The sequence below is a fragment of the Pongo abelii genome, chromosome Y, assembly GCF_028885655.2.
Source record: "Pongo abelii isolate AG06213 chromosome Y, NHGRI_mPonAbe1-v2.0_pri, whole genome shotgun sequence".
Lineage (NCBI taxonomy): Eukaryota > Metazoa > Chordata > Mammalia > Primates > Hominidae > Pongo > Pongo abelii.
The window spans coordinates 41,758,977-41,766,401 of record NC_072009.2 but is presented as its reverse complement, the minus strand read 5'-3'; the positions used below and the strand labels follow the sequence as shown (position 1 = coordinate 41,766,401).

Below are 7,425 nucleotides of genomic sequence, written 5' to 3'. Positions count from 1 at the left end.
TAGTAATCCACCTCCGGGGTGTAAATTAGTAAAGTTAAGGGCCAAATTTCTTTGTGGCCAATTCTTTGAAGGAGCTGGAAGGAAAGTGGAGCATTAAGTGGGACCTCGTATGTTGGCTGCAGAGAACAGTATTACAGGTGTGAAGCTGTGAAGAAGAGCACTGGTGCACATGGGTAGAAATATCAGCTGATAGATAGGAGCTGATCATGAGGAAAAATAAGCTGGCAAAGCTTGGATCTAGTAGGCAATGTCCCGTGAAGGCTCTTGAACATGAGGAAAGAATGAAGTCAGTCTTAAAATCAGCCTCCCCTTAGCATATGTACATTAGCACTAAGTTTGTTTTCTGCTTCAGTGCTCCAAAAGTGATCCAGAAGAAATGTGCATATGGAGTTTCATTCTCTTGTCATAGCCAAAATTTCCTAGGATACTTCTTTTGGCATGGACATAGATACTGTTGATCTCTGTTTTCCTCATGCTGTACTTGTGATCTTTAACTTTTCAGTCACTTCAACACTTCCTGGTTGTTGGTCCGGAGTTCTAGAAAGCACTGACTGTCCAGACACCACCTTTCACTGGGAACCACATTGGGGCATTTCTCTAATTATCAATTTACTACTCGGTATGACATGTTTGGTGTAATAAAAGTTACATGGTGGTGTGTTCATATAAAAGTGAAAACTTAGGTTTATACAGAAACCTAAGTAGTTTTGTTCTAAGATAAGAAATGTGGGAATGTTTTGTCTTCAACTAGGAAACTTTCCCCAAAGATGAAAGTTAACAAAATTATTTATTTCATTGGAAAGCAATTGTTATTTTTTATCCTCTACTCAGAACACTGTAATTATTAGTTATGTTATTAAATGCACATTTGTCTATTCTTCAATTTCTGTAGTTAGCCTTTTTCAATAAACTGAACACTCTCTATGGAAAATCTTTCCATTCTTAGCTTGCATCTAGCTGGAGATATGACAGACTGTATGGACCAACTTCTGTACCACCAGGAACCACACTTTGTTCAAACTGTGGAGCATCATCTATGGTTCTTCTGCCCAGGGTGGCTCTGCAGCTGCTTCTGACTGCTCCTGCTGCCACACTCACTGCCTGCTTTGTTCTGCCACCATTTTCTATTGTATTTTTTATCAAATGTTTCCAGATGGCAATATTGGGTGGGGCCAGGAAGAGAAATGTTTTGATGTAAGTTTTCAAATCTCTACTCCCTATGTGACAGCCACCTCCCCTCACCCATCATGTCCCTTGATACTTCCATCACTCCCCAGTGGTGGGTCTCATCCACATTCAGTCCAAGCTTCGATTAGCTTTCACAGAATCAGACAGTTACCGACTGCACAGAATGTGAACATCCACAAGAGGCCACCATTTGCTTTATCAAGTCTCATCATTGTGGCAAGGATTTTTTTTTGAAACAAACACAAAAATCCTTGAAAGCAAATCACTAAACAATGTTCAGTAATAGAGGAGACACTAAGTAAATAGGTGGCCTAATAAAGATGTCTTGATTTACCCTCTGACAAAGTACAATCCTTCTTAGTATTTCCTCTGAGAGTGATAAGGTTACCTTCTGTCTTGTGTGAAAAAGAAATGGTTTAACTTCAACTAGTAGACTTTCCACAAGGATGAAGAAAGTAGCACAAATATTAACTATCACATTAGTGGAATTGTAATTTTGTATCCTCTACACACACATTATATTTCTTAAATCAGCTATCAGAGGCAGATTTCTCTTTTCTCCAAGTTCAGTAGTTAACCTTTTTCTTAAAGCTGAATGCTGGCTATGGAAAGGCTTTTTATTCATGGTGAACTTGAATTTAGCAGGATGTGTGACACACTGTATGAAGCAACCCTTGTGCCACTGTTGGCCCTTCCTCATCCTGGGGCAGTGAAACATGATATATGTTGGAAGAAGTTCATTAATGACATACAAATGATGGAGTAATTGCTAGTGAGAATAATTCTAATGCTATGTAGAATGAAAATAAAAAAGGTTAAGTCATTTTGAAAAGAATAATGAAGTAAATTAAATAAGAATGCATTGCAAAGGCAGTAGATTCTAATCTTTCATATCTAACATTATTGTTTTAGGAAATCATTTTCTTTCACCAAGAATACAATACTAATTGCATAAAAATCATGTACATATAAATAGTAGTATCTGATTTTTCCAGGAAAAAAATCCAAGTGTGAATTCTATAGGAGTCAAGTTTCTTATTTTAATTGTGATTAAAGTCTTGGTCATCTCATTTATTAGCTCTCTAATTTACATATGAAAATCAAAGAAACATTTTCAGAAAACCATTACAGTTTATAAATGTAAGGTGCCATTATTGAGCAAATATTTCCTCTATGAGTGGATTTGTCCCATCTCCCATCAACTAATGACGCAGCTATATACACTTGTTGCATTTTATTAGTAAGTAATACACTGTTACAAGCACTAATTCTCTTCTCCATGTCCATGTTGATTTTGTGTATACATGTGAGTTGGTTAGAATGTGTCTGCCTTATCTCTCACATTCAACAGAAAGATGAGCTAGAGGTCACATTTATATGAATGATTGACTCAGACATTTAGCAGATCATTTTAAGTAACTTGTTAAAATCACAAATATTTTACTACCTAAAATTAAGTTCTATGGTCACACATTTCTGTAATGAAAGTGTTTTTTGTATTATTAATATACACCTTCAGGAGAAAATAAATTTTACCATTTACTCTTCCTGCTCTGACCACCTCTGTACTTTCTTTTTCTCAGCCTAGCCTGACTACATCTAAGATGCTGGGATAATTTTAGTAGAGTAGGAGCATATATTATACAAACATAAACACAATATTTATTTTAAATGTAAACGTATCTAACTTAAGAACTCACAAAAACTTTGTTTTGCACAATTTAACTTGAGATTTTAGTTGCTCATACACAACATATGGTCGGTTTATGATATAACCTAAGTTTAATTTTAATTGCCAAGGTTCAGTATACATTTATACATCTTGAGGCATTTAAGTAGTGTGTTTTAGGTTTTAGGAATTCTTGCATTTGAGAAAACTGAGTCAACACATTTGCATCACTTTGTGTACCATTTCCTGTAAGGTTCCTGAAAGTACTCAAGAATCAATCTTGCTAATGTCTCTATGAAGAGAAATGGATATTCTCTTTAAGGGTGAAGGATACATGAATGCAGACTGAAATAGCTTCCCTCAATTAAGTCTTTATTGCATCAGAAATTGAGTTACATACCAATCTTATTTTAAAAACTCTTGCTTAATTGAGCTTTTTCAAATTCAGATAAAGTATTTTGAATCTGTCTTAATTATGATATTGAAAATACAGTACTGAATAAACAGCTCAGGTGGGATACAAAGCATCATAACAAAAAAATACAATACAAAGAGATTTGCCTATTATAGGGTGTATGTGACTTAGATTTGGAGAGTAAAAAGCATCTTGCAGTTGAAAAGGGTTGCTATGTTAAGTTGATTTTTTAAAGTATACAGTGGGTACAGACTTATTATTGACATAACTTGGCTTTTTAGCAATGTGAGATATTCAGTGTGACTTGATAAACCATCAGAGGACAACAAAGGGCATATATTAGTAACATCTCACTGGCTATAGCATAGAAAATTTCACAGTAGACCACAGTAAGGAAGTATTAAAAATTATCTGTAGAAAAAAATTGTGGGTGCTCTATATTGGAAAAGCTGGCAATGTAGAACATACGTGTGGACAGATTTATGAGCTCGTAATGAGTTAGAATAGGCAGTTGTTAGCAATTGGATATTTGAGAAAGTGGGGTAGGATAGAGATGTTAACACCTATGTCCTGGGTGTGATTTGATAAGCTGAGAGAATAGTAATGCAATTTACTGATAGAAAAAGTGAACCTCGTTGAGCAGATTGCATTTTAGAAACATATGGGACACCAAATTAAAAATTGTAATGGGAAGTTGGATACATATGTCCAGAATTTGGAATCATCTAAAAGCATACATGTGTTACTACAGAAGTAACAATGAAAAACAGTCATAGAAAGTAATGTCCTAGAATGGAAACATTTTTGGAAAAGTTAATGTTATCATGGCAGACAACATTAATTTATCCAAAAGCAATCTGTAGCCTCTAAGTAGTTAGACTATCAGGATGTAAGAAAAAGAGCTTTTTTCCTTTTTTTATTTTTTATTACTATTATTTGTGTGTGTGTGTGTGTGTGCATGTATGTGTAAAAGGAATTCTCACTGTCTCACCCAGGCAGGAGTGCAGGAGTGGAATCTCAGCTCACTGAAACCTCTGCCTCCTGGGTTCAAGCAATTCTCTGCATCAGCCTCCTGAGCAGCTGGGATTACAAGTGCTTGCCACCATGCCTGGCTAATTTTTGTGTTTTTAGAAGAGATGGGGTTTCACAATAGTGGCCAGACTGGTTTGGAGAAAAATTATAATTTTAAAGAACTATGTTAATGCTCAACACAAATCTTTAGCATTCTTCTAGAATTCTTAGTTGTGTCATCTGCAATAAAATAAGCCAAAGAATTGCACCAGAATTAGTTGCCCAACTCTGCCAAGAGATTCGAAGTTTTATTGTTATAGGTTTCTAGAAACAATCAGACTATATACCTGGAAACCCTATACACACATGCCCACACACAAACACACAATTTTCACTCAATAGACCTTATAATAAGCACACTGAAAACCTGATAATAAAATAATTATAAAGCTGTAGAACACAATAATTAAAGGCAAAAGATAATTTTAAATTTTAAACAACAGAAATATTAGATTTTAGCAATTAAAATTTTCTAATTGTTCTTTGGTACACCATCGTAGATTTCAAGGAGATAATTACTGTTGTACGAATGACACTGAGTTCCCTATCAATGGAATTTAATTTATACCATTTTAAAAATTGTTTGTAGTCATATATTGTTTATTAAGTAACTTCTTGTATTTGCTCTACAGTAAGGCTAGATCACATCTTAGCCTCATCTCATCCAAGGAGGTGTTTACAGTAAAGGTATACATGTTGACATAATGTGGAAAATATTTGCTGTGGATTAATGTGGGTTTCATGTATAAATTTATTATTCTCTTTATTAAGATAAGCTTGAAATGTTTTGTCTAACGAACATTTAGTCTATTCAATAGGCAGTATTCAACAGATATATATCAGCATCTGCTGAGTACCAACACTGTTCATGGCAGCACATAACAATATAGGCAAAGATAATATTAATCCAAATTTCACTTGAAAACTTTTGATACTATTAATAATGTGGCAAATGACATGATTTTCACTTTATTATAATTTTTAAGAGAATAAGATAATGAAATGTGTATTGTTTAAGTGTTAGAAGAAGCCTATCCATGTTATCCTTTACCTGAAATTAGATTATAAAAATTACTTTTTTCAAAATAAATATATATCATAAATGTTCCTATGGCAAAAAGAAAAAAAACCTGGCCTCTGACTTGGAATATAATATCATTTTACTAATTAAGATACATGGTAGAGAGAAAAAAACTATTTTATTTATCTGTCATTGTGATGACAAAACAGACAGGTCTTCTTTTTGTGATTTTTAATATTGACTCCTAAGAACATAAAACAGTTGGCAGTGTAAATATATTGCAATTTAGCCAGCTGTGAAAGAAAATGACTGATCATTAGTAAATCAGGCAATTTTTATTTTTGTTGTTGAAAATTGTTTTACTCATCATGTGTGTTCTTTTACTGTCAGAATTGAAATCAATTTTGTGCTGCCAATTAATATCATTGTTTTATTATCATGAGATTCTTGCTTTACATTCTAAAATGTTGTCTCTGAAAAATGAGTAAAAACCAAGTAAGTTTTGTTTTTTCTTTAAAAAGGTAGTCATAAAATGCTACTCATATTTAGTAAAAATAATGAGGTGAGTGGGACATGGTGGTGCATTTGTCTAATCCCAAGTAGTTGGAAGGCTGAGGCAGGAGTGTTCCTTGAACCCTGGAGTATGAAGACTCATTGAGCTGTGAGCTATCATCTTGTCCCTGTAGTCCAGCCTGGGCCATGGAGCATAATCCTAAGTATAGAATAAAAAATAGAACTATGAAAAGTAATATAACATTACAGTTTTTAATTCACTTGTAGTAATGCATGGATAGTATACTTAACCAAAATATTTTAAATTGGTAATACACAAAAAGGTCAGATGTTTGGGTCAGATTGCTAACTAGCTCCTCAACTGGCTAAATCTGTAATAATTGGTGAAGTATTTATTCTAACTGTAATTGATTTTTTATTGGTTAAATGGATTTACTAATGCTACCCGCTTAGGAAACTAACTGATATTAATTAGATTACCTCAAAAACTTGTTCTGAATGACACATATTAGGCAGTAAAATATTAGCTACTACATATTGTAAATTGTTTTCATCTGCTTATTTTTAAAGCTCATAATGCACATGATAAAATTCCAGAAGACCGAGAATGGCTGTTAGATACAATAGAACACTCTAAGAGTTAGTATCAAAAATGAGTATAGCAGTGCATAAAATGTATGGTAGTTTTATTTGGCAGTCATTTCATTGTTTATCATACTGTTTTTCCTTACAATTTTGTAGAAGCCTGTGTCAGAATTAAGAACTCTTTAAGAAAAGAATAATCACGGATGATTGAAATTAACATTTTCAGCTGATACTGAAAATTATTCTGAATTCTACTGCATTTATATTTGTATTTTCTTTCGAAGGCTAATGGAATTCTTAAAAAGGAAATGGATACTTCCCTGCCAGGGGAGACACCATGATCATGAATGTGGCTTTCCCAAGGAAAGGCGGATCTATTGCACTCTAGATGTGTTGACCCATGAGATTTCCCCAAATGTGGGAAACTCGACTGCATAATTTGTGGAAGTGAAGGACAGTGTTTGTGCTTTCACATGGGAAAAAAAGAAAGAAAATTGAGTCATTTAGTGTATATAGAAAATTGAAAGAAAACAATAAACTGGAAAGAATTAAATATGCCTACAAAAATTGTTGTCCGCCAGTAAAAAACAATAAAACATCAAATTGTTATTTATTAGAAAAATCAAATAGTGCTAGGATGACACTTGCAAATGCTTGAGAACTTTGTCTAGATGAGGTGGCTGAGGGAAGCCTCCAAAGGGCAGCAGATATATCTGGGAAAAAAGAGAAGTAATTTTTAAATGCATAAGCCAATGTTTATGTATTAATATTGCCCTTAAAAATATTTATTTTGTGAAATGATTAGCATTGGTTTGTTTGTTCTTAAAAAGTAGTTTCCTTTTGGAAGCAACTTGTGTGAAATGTCCTAAAAATTATGTAGCTAAAATAATTCAGAATTTTTCCCTAAATTATAAATCATTTTCAGGAATTGTAAAGATGTTATAGCTGTCAGCTTTCTTGCAT

At 33.6% G+C, this 7,425-nt stretch overlaps 1 non-coding gene across 1 annotated transcript; it reads left to right on the top strand.

Annotated features, from left to right (window-relative positions):
* The first annotated feature begins 6,774 nt into the window (after nt 1–6,774).
* On the top strand, nt 6,775–6,934 carry LOC129053512 (U1 spliceosomal RNA). Its single transcript, XR_008518301.1, has one exon. It is a non-coding gene; the product is annotated as a U1 spliceosomal RNA (small nuclear RNA).
* Nucleotides 6,935–7,425: the final 491 nt, after the last annotated feature.